Source organism: Sturnira hondurensis, unplaced genomic scaffold, assembly GCF_014824575.4.
Source record: "Sturnira hondurensis isolate 20B ecotype Veracruz unplaced genomic scaffold, ASM1482457v3 Scaffold0025406, whole genome shotgun sequence".
NCBI classification, from domain to species: Eukaryota; Metazoa; Chordata; class Mammalia; order Chiroptera; family Phyllostomidae; genus Sturnira; species Sturnira hondurensis.
Genome location: NW_028098037.1, coordinates 576416 through 591208, shown reverse-complemented (window position 1 = coordinate 591208; position 14793 = coordinate 576416). Strand labels below are relative to the sequence as shown.

General features: G+C 40.4%; 1 protein-coding gene and 1 pseudogene across 7 annotated transcripts in view; both read left to right on the top strand.

Annotated features, from left to right (window-relative positions):
• The window catches only part of UBE2W (ubiquitin conjugating enzyme E2 W), a 59507-nt gene that overhangs the window by 9797 nt on the left and 34917 nt on the right, over positions 1–14793 (top strand). For 2 of the 7 annotated variants that reach the window (XM_037039732.1, XM_037039733.1), the window contains exon 2: positions 1612–1683. The exons of the other annotated variants lie outside the window; for them this stretch is intronic. The gene's annotated coding sequence lies outside the window, so the exon portion shown is untranslated. The remainder of the gene's footprint in view (positions 1–1611; positions 1684–14793) is intronic. 7 annotated transcript variants of the gene reach the window in all.
• Positions 5387–6882, top strand: LOC118982590 (beta-1,3-N-acetylglucosaminyltransferase manic fringe-like; annotated as a pseudogene).

Genomic DNA, 14793 nt, shown 5'->3' with positions numbered 1-14793 from the left:
CATTTAGAGAGCAAGGATGGGAGAGGGAGAAATATCAATGTGAGAGAAAAACATAGATGGGTTGCCTCCCACACATGCCCAGAGCAAGAATCAGACCTGCAACCTAGGTACATGCCCTCACCAGGAATCGTATCCACAACCCTTTGGTTATGGGACAGTGCTCTAACCAATTGAGTCACACTGGCCAGGGCAAAAAGAGGTTCTTTATGCTTATGCCTGTGCACTGAATAAAATTACAATGCCAAATCTTTACTGTTTAAAGTTCAAATGTAGTATTTATTATCAAGATGAGTTTTAAAAGTAGAAGTTATTTGGCATCTTTCTGAAAATTTACTTCTGCATAATATTTATCTACATTGAGCATTTGCTAGATAAATTTTGTTCCATCTTTGTAACATTGCTGTCTGCTTTACTATGAATTTTACCTACAAAATACTTGTTCACATTTGCCAGGTGTTTTAAAAATGCCCTCACTTTAGTTAGCCTTTATTTGTGAATGCAGTTTTTGGATCACCAACAAATGGTGCGTTCCTTTGAATTACTGTGAACTGAGAAAAACTCTTTAATTTCATTTAGCTGCTTTTGTAAAACTTCATTAGGAGAAAAAAAATCTGGAATCAAGAGGCCTAAATTCAGGTTCTGTTTCACTGCTTAACAGAAACCTTAACAGGTTCAGGTTTCTGCTTTACTGTGTTGCTCAGAAATCTGTAGTGTAGTTGTTAAGACAAAAGTAGATTAACAGAGAAGTAAACATGTATAGAACTGCTTTTTTAATTTCCCTTCTCCAACTTGTTTTTTCATAGTATTTTTCATGTTGGTACATGGCAACTTCATTCTTTGTTTGTTCAACCTGAGACCTTGGTTGCATTCCACCCTGTATTCAGACCACAGGCAAATTCTCTCCAGCTCTTCCTTCGAAGTATATCCAGAATCCAACTGTTGTCCTCTTCCCTGAATTACTCCCTGATGTAAATCATTATCATTCCTCCATCTGTATTGTAGCAACAGCTTTATAACTGATTTCCTAGCTTCTGCCCTTGTTCCTTTACTGTCTTTTCTCAGCCCATTACTTTGATTCTTTCAAAAACAAAAGTCAAATATCACTTTACTCACATCCTTTCTGTGACTTCCCAGTTTTACTCAGAAGACAATCCAAAATCATGCTATGGTCTAGAAAGTCTTAGGTTTTTCTATAGCCCCGTATATTCCCCAACCCTGCGCCCCCCCCCCCCTTTTCTATAGCCTTACTGACCTCCTTGCTATTTTTCTGTGCATTTGCCTCTATTGTTTCCTCTGCTTGGAGTGATTTTGCAAATATTTTGTATTCTGCAAGCTATGTTACCACATTCTTGACGGTGTTCATCAAAGCACAACATTTCTAAATTTTTATGAATTTCAGCTTGTGTATTTTCTTTTGTCATTTGTGCTTTTGGTATTATAGCTAAGAAATCATTACCTGATCCAAGGTCACAAAGATGTACACTTACAACATCTATGTTTTCTTATGAGAGTGTTAGAGTTTTAGCTCTTACATTTAGATATTTGATTCATTTTTTTGTTATACGGAAGTTTAGTTTTATAGCAATAATATGGCAGCTTGTTTTCTTTTAGAAGCTGTATAGGTCCAAGCAGAGAGCCCATCAGGTTTGATAGTATCCTGCTGGATTCAGCTTATTTCTCTGGGTGCGTGGAGCTGTTAACTGTTTTTCAGATGAGGATTTATATTGCAGCCCTAACTACTAAACAAACTCCAATTGTAATCCTAGTAACTATTACTGAGAATATTTTTATATTCATATATACAATTAAAGTAAACTTTTATTGCAATTAAAATAAACATACCAACTTTAACTTTTAAACTTACAAAAAACTTTGAGCCGTAGGACATTTTAGAGGTCATATGGTCTAATCATCATACCTTTTCTTTAAAATCATTACTGCATTTTCCAATTGGTGGTAGTTGATAAAATATAACTTGTTTGCTTTTTTACTGTGTGAATGGAAGAGATATTGAGGAAATCGAGTATATAGATTTTTTTCAGTGTATAGATTTTGATATGAGAAAAAATGTTACATTCTCAGGAAAACCAATTTCAGGACTCCAGTGGAGAAAATTACATAGCTGGAAGTGTTGGTGCCATCTTTGCTCTTGATGGTGCTTAGTAGAAACTTGATAGAATTTATGTCTTTATAATAATTAGTTTGGATTGTCTTGATTTGTTACTGCTATAGTCCATCCTCATTCATGGGTTCTGTATTTGTGAATTTGCCTACTCAGTAAAATTTCTTTGTAACCCTAAAAACAGGTATTTATGGTGCTTTTGTAGTGCTTTACACAACTGATTGGCAAAAAAAATCCCCAAAATGTTGAGTTGCTAGAAGTGTTCCCAGCTAAGGTCAAACAAGGTGATGCTGTGCCTTGTTTCAGCTGTCATACTCTAAACAAGTGTCCTTTTCTTAGTCTATTTAGTGCCACTTTTTCCACATTTCTGTGTTAAAAATGTCCCCAGGTTGAGTATTGAAATGCTCTTAATTGCAGGAAGGCTTTGTGTATTAGGTAACCTTTGCTCAGGCATGTGCCATTGTCCTTGGGTTCAGTGTTCTATATTAAGGCATCTTAAAACAGAAATACACAAAAGCCGTTATTATTTTTGTTTGAATGTGGCCAGAGGATTGTAAGAACCTAACCCTGTGTTTCCCATAGGAACTGTGGTTCAGTATTTGCTATGACTTTATAAACACACCTACTGTGAATAATGAGAAATGGCAGTATTTTGATTTAAATTATCATTCTGTCTTTGATTTGAAATGTATTGAAGCCAGATTAAAACTGGTGAAAAGTAATATTGCTTCATTCAGATTCCTTCTTTGCTTTTTTCTATTTTCTACTGTAGGTCAATACTTTCCTCCCAGTTTTTTTTTTTTTCTTGAGTTACCCACACAATTCAAGTTAGTGGTTTTCAATTCTGGTATTATATTTTAAATCACCTTGGAAGCTTAAAAAACAAAACCATTTGGTCTCGCATGTGTCTTGGGTATTGGAGTTTTTCTCAGCTAATGTGTACCTACCCTAAATTTAGAGCTCAGCTTCACTATGATAGGGGAATTTAAGTGTGCAGATTTTGTAAATTGGATAACTAGACATATGAAAGTTGATCACATTTGACACAATGAAAATACTTATACATGTTCCTGGTTGTCTTCATAATCACATTTCTATAAAAGAATATTCATAAAAAAGAATATTCATTTCCTGAACTTAATATCAGAATGAATGTTGACTGCCTTGTAATTTTAGTGAGATCTCATTTGGTGGCTCTTTTATGTAAAGAAACAAAGAATCTGCCATGAGAGCTCTTTGTGAAGGTGGATTAATGAACAAAGTACATTAAGATATGGCTGCTGGGGAAAAACAAGCCCTGGCTGATGTAGCTCAGTTGGTTGTGTGTGAAAGGTGGCAATTTTCATTCCCAGTCAGGGCACATGCCTTGGTTGCAGATTCATCCCTGGGTGGGGGTGGGGGGGGCTGCATATGGGAGGCAACTGATTGATGCTTCTCTTCTTTCTCCCTCCTTTCACCTCTCTCTAAAAATAAATATAAATAACATCTTTTTAAAAAAGACATGGCTACTGGGTACTCCTGTAGGCTCAGTTATGAGCTAAGTGATTCTTCTGTACCAGTTGTGTACCCGAGACAAACCTGCAAATTTTATATTGTGACTCTTTGGAGTTGAATAATTACAACCTCAAGTTTATATTATTGTTTTAAATAATCTTTAAATTTAATACAGGGTCAGCCCCAGATTAAAATGTAAATAGCCCTTCTTTTAAGTCTGTTGGCCCTTTACAGGACCATTGTTGCTAGCCCTTACTTCTCCCTTTTATAAAGCCTATGCTGAACTTTTTTTTAGTCCATTAAAATCCCTGAGGGTTAGACTGTTTATGATTCTGTGTCCTGGGTCTATCTTCCCTGTTCTTAGGTTGAAGTGGACATTACTACAAATGTGTACATTCTATTGTTACCCATTTACTTGTTAGGAATACTTAGGAAGACTTTTTAGTCACTTCATATCAAAATTCCGTTTTGAATTCTGGCTAGCTTGGTAGTACCCTTGTCTTTTCCTTGTTCTTGGGAATTTTTTTTAAATGTATCTAGTAGGTTGTTTAGTTAGCCCTTCCACTCTTTGTACATCTTTCTGAATTCATATTTTACTCAAAATCTATTTTAGGTCTTACAGCTTTATATCTGACATCATGAACCCACCAAACTTAGCCTCAGTCCTCACAGATATACACAGCTTGTGTGCCCTTTTACCTCTCTCATAGAATTTTTCATTTCTGCCTTACACTTACAGGTAATTTGTCTTTATTAGACTTTTAACTCCCTGAGGGCAGCGTTCTACTGGTAGTGAGCACTCAAATGTTTTCTGAGTAAGTAAATAGAAACTCGAGTAAATATTTTCTTTCAAAATAGATCATAAACAATATGTAAACATTGCTTTCTTGGCCTCTCTCTGATTCCTTTGATGCCTTTTGCTTCATCTTCTGTCTGGCCCAATTAAAGAAACTAAAGCATGGAGTTGAATAGGAAAAAGTAAAGTGTAAATTTCCTGTTAATTATATGCATCTCTTTTAATTAGATTAATATTTGGTTGGTGATTCTTTCACTCTGTAGGTAATGCTTCAGTGAAATTCTCTTTTTGTCTGACCGTGGGTTTTTTTCTTAAGTTTCCAGTACACAACCCTTAAAACCTTGACAGCAAATAATCTTAGATCTTGCTTCATTGATACTAAAATTGTGTGATTGTTTTCTCCCTAAACAAAAGCATTTTGTCTCAGGATACTTCACATTCTTGGTGTTCTGTTGCTTTTCAAATGTTTTATTCTTACGGTGTGTCTGGGTGTAATTTGCCTGTGTTTGCTTGTGGGAAGAGGAGGTATGCAGGTTGTGTGGGGTGGGGGTGTTTGCTATAGGGATTTGTGATTGGTTCTTCCAGATGTTGCAGAGGACAGAATATCTCTTGATGTCTATGAAAGGCAGGCTTACTTTTGACAGCCTTTTTACCTTTAAACATACCTACAGCTTTAGATAAAGAAGATGTGGTACATGTATTCAGTGGATTATTACTCAGCCATAAAAAAAGAATGAAATCTTGCCTTTTGTGACAACACAGGTAGACCTAGAGGATATTATGCTAAATGAAATAGGTCAGACAGAGAAAGATAAATACCATATAATTTCATTTATATATGGAATCTACAAAATAAATGACCACAAAGCAAACACTTAGGTATGGAGAGCAAATTGATGGTTGCCACGTGGGGGTAGGGGTAGTTGAGTGAAAAGGAGGAAGGGATTGAGATGTACAAATTGCCAGATAAGAAAACAGACACAGGAGAGCAGGTGGAGAGCTGGTGGGCGGAGGTGGAGGCGGAGGCACTGCCATTGCCTGGCCTCTGGGGCCAAGCTCACCAGTTCCCACCTCTCCCCTCTTTGCTGGCCCCAATGCCTGCCAGACTTTTGTGTTTGCAGAGGCCCCTGCCTGACCAGCATTCCCACCCCATCCAGTTGGGATTTGGGGGCTGAGCTGTGGAGGGTCCCAGAGCCAATGCAGTACTGGCTCCTCAGGGGCCTGGCAGGAGCCCTCCTCACACTCCTGTGCATGGGGCTCTTCTCCCTTCAGTGTCATTTGAGTCTGTCCCTGAAGAGTGTGGAGGCCGCCAGGCTGAGCCCACCAAGCCCTCAGCCCCTTGAGCTGCAGCTGCAGGATGTCTTCATTTCAATCAGGACAACCAGCGCCTTCCACTGTTCTCACTTGGAACTGCTGCTGGACAAATGGATCTCTTGGACCAGGGAACAGACATTTGTCTTCACTGACAGCCTGGATGAAGGCCTCCAGGAGAGACTGGGAGCCCACCTCAAAGCCCACTGTTTTGTGGAGCACAGCCATCCAGTTCTGTCTTGAAAGATAGCTGCTGAGTTGATGCATTCTTGGCCAGTGGACTGAGGTGGTTCTGCTATGGGGATAATGACAACTATGTGAACACAAAGGAGCTGCTGAAGCTGCTAAGAGCCGTCCCGCAGGCCCTTGATGTCTGCATAGGCCAGCCCAGCCTGAACTGGCCTATAGATGCTTCTGTGTCGCAGCCTCACAATGCATGAGGCAGGTACAATTCTAATTTGCCACGGGGTGGGAGGGGGAGCAGCTTTTGCATCAGCCACAAACTGGCTTTAAAGATGGCCCCATGGGCCAGCAGCTGCTGCTTCGTGGACACATCTGCAGTCATCTGGCTGCCTGACGACTGCACTGTGGGCTACAAAATCGAGTGCAAGCTGTGGGTCTGTCTGTAGCCCAACCCACTCTTCCACTCCCACCTGGAGACCTTGCAGCTGCTGGGGGCTGCCCAGCTCCCAGAGCAGCTCACCCTCAGCTATGATGTTTTTGAGAAGCTCAACGTCATTAAGCTACAGGGCCCCTTCTCCCCTGAGGAGGATCCTTCCAGGTTTCGTTCCCTACATTGTCTCCTCTACCCAGACACTCCTTGATGCCTATAGCTGGTGGCTCAGTGAGTCCTGAACTGCTGAACCACTGTGGAGCTGAGGCCTCTGGTTGTCTCTCACCTCCCAAAGCAGCCCTGAGGGCCAGTGGCAAATGCCCGGGGCTGGGTAGTCCCTGGCAGGGCCTCCAAGTGGTGGGATGGGCCTCCAAGCCCAGGATTGGATGGTGACGGCAGGTAGAGGTATCCCAGACTCCTGGGAGATGGGGACCAGGGACCCATCTGAAGGCCAGAGAGGCCCCAGAGCCTGGGCTCCCATGGGCCTTAGATAGTTAAAATGAACAGGGTAGATGGCTCAGGTGTCCTAATGCTCAGAGAATTATATGGGCCCCTGGGTGGGATGTGGCCGCCACCCCTAGCTCTAGTCTCTCAGTCATTTATTCCCCTGGGGTCAAGCACTGGGCCACCGACTCCTGAATCCCTTGGCTGGGTCCCCAAGAACTGAGGGAACGTATGTGGAACAGACAGAAGGCAGAGCCTGAGGCAGGTACTGTTGTTACTGATGGGACTCCAGCTCCTTGCTCCCCACATCTTGCCAATGGTTGTTTGGAGTGTCAGCCTGCCCAGATCAGACCACAGATTACTGACAGGTCCCAGCCAACCTGATGCTCCTTTTGCTCACTTGCTCAGCTTCCCTTGCTGTTAAGAGTTACCATGTACCCCAGCTCTGCCTGGAATCAGAGCTGCCTGTTAGTGTGAACTAAGCAGAGCCACTAGAGAGGATTTTGGGAAAGTTCTGCAGCCCTGTGCTCTGTCTTCCTGCCGTGATTGTGGGTATGACATCTGGACCTGGGGCAGCCACCTTGCTGCCATGAAGGAAAGGCCAAGACTATCATTCACACCTGTCTTGTTTAGCATCTGATCCTATAAGAAAATTAAACCATTATTTGTTCAAACCAAAAAAAAAAAAAGAAAACACACTGGGATGTAAAGTACAGCATAGGGAATATGGTCAATAGTCAATAATTTTGTAATAACTCTGCATGGTGTCGAGTGGGTACTAATTGAGGGGATCACGTAAGTTGTATAAATGTCTACTATGTAAGTTGTAAGTTGTATAAATGTCTACTGTGTTATATACCTAAAACTAATACTGTGCCAACTGTCATTGAAATTTTTTTTTAATTAAAGCATGTTAACCAGCCTGCTGGTGTGGCTTAGTGGATTGAGCACTGGCCTGGGAACCAAGGGGTTGCCAGTTTGACTCCCAGTCAGAGCATGTGCCTGGGTAGTGGTCCAGGTCGGGTTCCCAGTTAGGGGGTTTGTGAGAGGCAACCACACACTGATGTTTCTCTCCCTCTCTTTCTCCCTTCCTTCCCCTCTGTCTAGAATAAATAAATCTTTTTAAAAATTTATTGACAATAACCAGAGGGGAGGGGGAGGTAGGAGAAGATAATTGTGGGTGAAAGTGGATAGGGTTGTCAAGGAACATACATAAAGGACACATGGACAAAGCCAAAAGTGGGGTAGGATTGAGGGCAGGAGTTGGGGGTGGCTGGGGTGGGGTGGGGAATAGAGACAATTGTACTTGAACAATCAAAAGAAAAGAAAAATTCTTTTTTTTTTAAGATTTTATTTTTTTTATTTATCTTTAGAGGGAAAGGGAAGGAGAGAAGGAAAGAAATATCAATGTGTGGTTGCCTCTTGTGAGTCCCCTGCTGGGAACTGGCCTGCAACCCAGGCATGTGCCCTGACTAGGAATCGAACCACGATCGTGTAGAGAAAAATTCTTTAAAAAATGATAACCATTACTCTGATTTTTATCTTTGTGTGGAATCTGTGTTTTCTCTCTGGTTTTAGAATTAGCTCTATTTTATTTATTTTTAATTTTTTTAAGAGTAGGAGAGAAGGAGAGAAGTATCAGTGTATGGTTGCCTCTCGTGAGTCCCCTGCCAGGAACTGGCCTGCAACCCAGGCATGTGCCCTGACTGGGAATCGAACCACGATCGTGTGGTTCGCAGGCCCATGCTCAATCCACTGAGCTACACCAGCCAAGGCTAGAATTAGCTCTATTTTAATTGGTGTTCTATACTTTCACAACTGTGTTTGAAATTCTTTTTATTAATGCTTTTTGGAATTCATTGGGCTTTTGGACCTGAGGATTGATGTCTTCAACAATTCTGAGAAATTCTCAGGCATTATGCATTTAAATGTTGTGTCCCATTCTCTTTTGTGTTTTCTCCTCATTTTTATCTCTCTCTGTTACATCTTGGATAAATTAATTAGATCATCTGCTGTGTAATCAGTCTGTCATTTAGGGTATTTTTTAAGTTTTATTTACATGTAATTTATATGCCATTAAATTCACCCATTTAAAGTATACAGTCAGATGTGCAGCCATCCCCATAATCTAATATTAGAATAGTTTCATCATCCCCAGTAGAACCTTTTGCCTGTCAGCATTCATTCTCCATCATTCTGCTTCCTATTCCCACCAGTCCCTGGCAGATAACAGTCTCCTTTCTGTATGTCTAGATTTTTCTGTTCTTGACATTTCATATAAATGATATCATAAATTTGGTGTTTTGTGACTGACTTATTTAGCGTGATGGATTTGAGGTTCATCCATATCGCTGCATGTATTAGTACTTTTCTTTTTTATGGTCAAATAATATTCCAGTTTATAGATACACAGTATATTGTTTACTCCGTTCATCAGTTCATGGATATTTGGGTTGCTTCCACATTTTAGCTATTATGAATAGTGTTGCCGTGAACATTTGGGTACATGTTTTTATCATCTATTAAGCCCTTAAATCTGTTTTCTAATCACACAACAAATACCCTTCTACTTTCTTGTTGTACAAGAGTCATAATATTATAAAAGTATATAGTGCAAATCGGGATGTCCTCTTTCTCCATTTCCACTGCTAGTAGGGAATTACTGTCAAATAGTTGGATATGCTTCTTTCTGATCTCTCTTGTATGCATTATATAACATTTGTATAAACCTTTTATTTTAACATAAAGGGATTATAGGTATTTCAGACTTTCTTTTTCTTATTTTGTTTACTATTCTTTTGTTAGTACCTATAGATCCACATAATTCTTTTTTAAGTATATTTTATTGGTTATGCTATTACAGTTGTCCCATTTTTTCTCCCCTTTATCCCACTCTGCCCTGCACCCACCCTTCCATCCAGCATTCCCTCCTGCCTCCTTAGTACATGTCCATGGGTTGTACATATGAGTTCTTTGGCTTCTATATTTCCTATACTATTCTTAACCTCCCCCTGTCTATTTTGTACCTACCAATTATGCTTTTTATTCCTGTGACTTTTCCCCCATTCTCCCCCTCCCTGCAGATAACCAAGTGATCTCCACTTCTGTGATTCTGTTCCGTTCTTGTTTGCTTAGTTTGTTTTTGTTTATTAGGTCCAGTTGTTGATAGTTGTGAGTTTGTTGTCATTTAACTGTTCATAGTTTTAATGTCCTCTTTTTTCTTTGATAAGTCCCTTTAACATTTCATATAGTAAGGGCTTGGTGATGATGAACTCCTTTAACTTGACCAAATCTGGAAAGTAATTTATCTGCCCTCCCATTCTAAATGAAAGCTTTGTTGGGTAAAGTAACCTTGGATGTAGGTCCTTGCCTTTCATAACTTTGAATTCTTCTTTCCAGCCCCTTCTTGCCTGTGAGGCTTCTTTTGAGAAATTAGCTGATAGTCTTATGGGCACTCCTTTGTAGGTAACTCTCTCCTTTTCTCTTGCTGCCTTTAAGATTCTCTTATTTTCTTTAATCTTGGTAATTAATTATGTGCCTTGGTGTGTTCCTCTTTGAATCCAACTTCTTAGGGACTCTGCACTTCCTGGACTTCCTGGAAGTCTATTTCCTTTGCCAGATTAGGGAAGTTTTCCTTCATTATTTGTTCAAATAAGTTTTCAGTTTCTTGCTCTTCCTCTTCTTCTAGCACTCCTATGATTCCAATATTGGAATTTTAAAGTTGCCCCAGAGGTTCCAAAGCCTCTCCTTATTTTTTGGAATTCTTGTTTCTTCATTCTATTCCAGTTGAATGTTTATTTCTTCCTTCTGTTCCAAGTCATTGATTTGGGTCCTGGTTTCCTTCCCTTTACTCTTGGTTCCCTGTATATTTTCCTTTACTTCACTTTGTATAGCCTTCACTTGCTTTATTTTGTGGCTGTTCTCAACCATTTCTGTGAGCATCCTGCTTACCAGTGTTTTGAACTCTGCATCAGATAGATTGATTGGCTATCTTCTTGTCACTTAGTTGTTTTTCTGGAGTTTTGCTCTGTTCTTTCATTTGGGTCATATTTCTTTGTCTCATCACACCTGTTATTGTAAGGGGGGAGCCTTAGGTATTTGCCAGAGTCGGGCAACCCATGTTGCTGCATTGTAGCACTGTATATGGGGGAGGTGTCAGCGAGGGAACAATTCTGCTTGCTCAGCTCTTGCCCACTTTCAGTCACTTTCCCTGCTACCCACAAGTGGATTGTGCCCTTTTGGGTGTTGCCCTGGTGCTGATTCCAGGATTGTGCTCTTTCAGGTGTTGCCCTGGTTCCAGTCCAGTTTCTTGGACTGGAACCCTGGGTTATGCTGTCCGTCTCACTCCCCAGTTGTTCCTCCTGTTTTTTTCTGCACACAAATATGGAACCCCAGTCCTCCAGCTGTCACCTATCCCTCTCAGTCTGCCAGCTGGGGCCTTGCTATGCCTCCTCCTCACTTTGACTGCCTGTCTCCCACCCCTCCTACCAGTCTGCATCAATTTTTCTTCTTTAGCTCTGTAGTTGTTGGACTTCCATACAGTTTAATTTCCTGGAAGTTCTGTTTTTTTTTTTTGTTGTTGTTGTTGTTTTTAAATTGGTTGTTATCCTTATTTTGATTGTGGGAGGAGGTGTAGAATATCTACTTACACCTCCATCTTGGCTGTAATACCCCACATAATTCTTTATGGTTGCAGTAGTCTTTTTTTCATATGCCATAATTTGTATAACTTACCTGTTGAAGGACATGTATTGTTGCCAGGTTTTTCTCTTACAAACATTGAATCAGTCAACATCTTTTTTAAAATATATTTTATTAATTATACCATTACAGTTGTTGTATTCCCCCCTTCATTCTTTTCCACCCTGCACACCCCCTCCCCCACCATTCCCCCCCTTTAGTTTATGACCACATATCACAAGTTCATTAGATTCTATATTCCCCCTACTATTCTTGCCCTCCCCTATCTATTTTCTACCTATTGTGTATGCTATTTTCTGTACCTTCTCCCCCCTTCCCTTCCTCCCACTCCCCTGTTGCTAACCCTCCATGTGTTCTTCATTTCTATGGTTCCACTCCTGATCTAGCTGTCCTCTTGGTTTGCTTTTGTTTTAGGTGTGGTTGTTGATAACTGTGGGTTTGGTGTCCTTTCCCTGATCATATTTTTCATCTTTTTTTTTCTTAGATAAGTCCCTTTAACATTTCATATAATAAGGGCTTGGTGATGATGAACTCTTTGAACTTGACCTTATCTGAGAAGCACTTTATCTGTCCTTCCATCCTAAATGAAAGCTTTGCTGGATAGACCAATCTTGGATGTAGGTCTTTGGATTTCATGACTTGGAATACTTCTTTCCAGCCCCTTCTTGCCTGTAAAGTTTCTTTTGAGAAATCTGCTGATAGTCTGATGGGAACTCCTTTGTAGGTGACTGTCCCCTTATCTCTTGCTGCTTCTAGGATTCTCTCCTTCATTTTCATCTTGGCTAATGTAATTATGATGTGCCTTGGTTTGTTCTTCCTTGGGTCCAGCTTCTTTGGGACTCTCTGAGCTTCCTGGATTTCCTGGAAGTCTATTTCCTTTGCCAGACTGGGAAAGTTCTCCTTTATTATTTGTTTAAATAAGTTTTCCACTCATGGCTGTTTCTTTTCCCCTTCTGGTACTCCTATAATTTGGATGTTGGAATGTTTAAAGATGTCCTGGAGGTTCCTAAGCCTCTCCTCATTTTTTTGAATTCTTGTTTCTTTATTCTTTTCTGGTTGGATGTTTCGTTCTTCCTTCTGGTTTACTCCCTTGATTTGAGTCCCTGTTTCCTTTCCATCACTATTGGTTTCCTGTGCATTTCCCCTCATTTCAATTAGTTGAGCCTTCATATGTTCCTCTAATTTGTGACTAAAATCAACCAGTTCTGTGAGCATCCTGATCACTAGTGTTTTGAACTGTGCATCTGAGAGGTTCGCTATTTCTTCGTCTCTTAGAGTTATCGGCTCTGGGGCTTTGAGTTCTTGAGCCACGTTTTGGTCTTTTCGTGCCTGTTACCTATGAGGAGTGGAGCCCTAGGTGTGCACCAGGGTGGGGCAACTCAGGCGCTGGGTTGTGACGCTGTATGGGGGGGCAAGGTCAAAGAGGAGCAATGGCAGCCCCCTCTGCAGCCCCCTCTGCACCGCTGGGGCCTGTGCAGTCTGTCTCACTGCTCACTCCTTTTCTGGGTTTATCTGCATGCGTGAATGTGCAACCGCACTCAGCCTGCCCCGCACCCTCACTGGGTCCGTGATGCCACCCCGACTGTCTGCGCGCCTGGGTCCGGGAATCCTTCTTGCCCGACCCTGCTCTGCTGCTGGCTCCGCCCCTCTTAACGGTCCTGGTTGAATGGTTCGTTGTTGTTGGACTTACGTATAGTTCAGTTTTCTGTTCTTTGGCTGTATAAACAAAAAGGTTTGTTTACTAAACCTTTGTTGTATTCAAACTTGGTTGTGGGAGAAGGCACAGTGTTTCCACCTACGCCTCCATCTTGGCGGAAGTCCTCTGAATCAGTCAACATCTTCATTAATTTTTTGAAACATTTACAGAGGCAAAAAAACATGTGCCAGGCACAGTTTTGAATGCTAGGAATACAAAAATAAATATATCATAATCTCTGCCTTAGAGTTGTTCAGAGTTATATAAATGCTGCAAGACATAAAGTAAGTTAATTGGGGACCTAGAGCTTTTCTAGGTAGGAAAGATGATTTAAAGAAGATAGATTTTTATCACATCAGGTGTTGCATACTATTGTTTTCTGAATAATTTCTCATTTGATCCTTAAAAATTCTTTAATGAATCTTTCTAGATTCTGAGAATTGAAATTGTTGCCTCAAAAGATAGAACTAGAACTTGTATTCCTCCAGGTTTCAGTTTGCTTCTTTCAGTGGCCTGACGCATTGTTTCTTGGACCACTTTTGATTGGCTTTTTTGCCTAAGGTTTTCCGGTAGAAGGAATTCAGGCTGCAAAACCCTGTAGGTGTCCACTTGAGGATATGACATTCCGTGGAAGAATTACTTTTCTTCTACTCATTGCTGAGTTCACAACAGGCAGATTTCATTGTTGCTTCCTGCACCCTTACACTGAGGGGTTGTAGTTTTATGTTGGTCTTCTGTTAGACTCCCTCACTTTTTGTTTTCCCTCCCTGCCCCCCTCCCCTTTGGTTTGGTAGAAACCCCCAAGGCAAAATTTCAGAGTTCCTGCCTTCACTTTGTTTTTGTTTTCTATAAAATTACTTAGAATGTGTACTCTGCCACTGTGCTGGAAATAAAATTCTTATCAAATAAAGAAACACATTCTTTGGCTTCAGTATACCACAGGCCTGTTTTTTCTCCTTTTGGGCACCACTATACCCTGAAAGCATGTAGAAGTGATTTATGCATTTGTCTCTCTTTTCAGGCTATAGTCTCATTAAAAACACTAATCGTTTAGTCTTTTCGCTTTGTGTATCTTGATCTGATTCTTGAAGATGTCAATTTAAAGTAAGAATGAATACCTCCATTTACTGAAGGCTTTCCATTTCCTAAGGGGGGAAAAGTTTAAGTAAGTTACTATTAGGAGTTAAGGTCTATAAAAGCATACTTAGAGTTCAGTAGGAAAGAAAATCTTTCCTTAATATGTATGAATCAGTATTTTAAAATAAAATTTTATTCCTTATCATTCCACTCTGAACAAAAAGAAATAAATAGCTATTATTATAATCATTTCTTGATATTATTGGGAAAAATGGTGGTTGTTAATTTCATGATATTAATATCTACCCAAATTTTTTTTCTGTCATGCTGCCGTTTGTTTAACCTTTTACCTTTAGTTGGATTAGATGAAATTGGAGAAAAACATGGTTGGCTGTTTTATGTATTGTTACATCATCATATACATAGCTCCACCTTTTTAAAAAAGATTTTACTTATTTATGTTTAGACAGAGGGAAGGGAGGGAGAGAGGGAAACATCGATGTGTGGTTGCCTTTTGCTCACCCCTAACTGAAGACCTG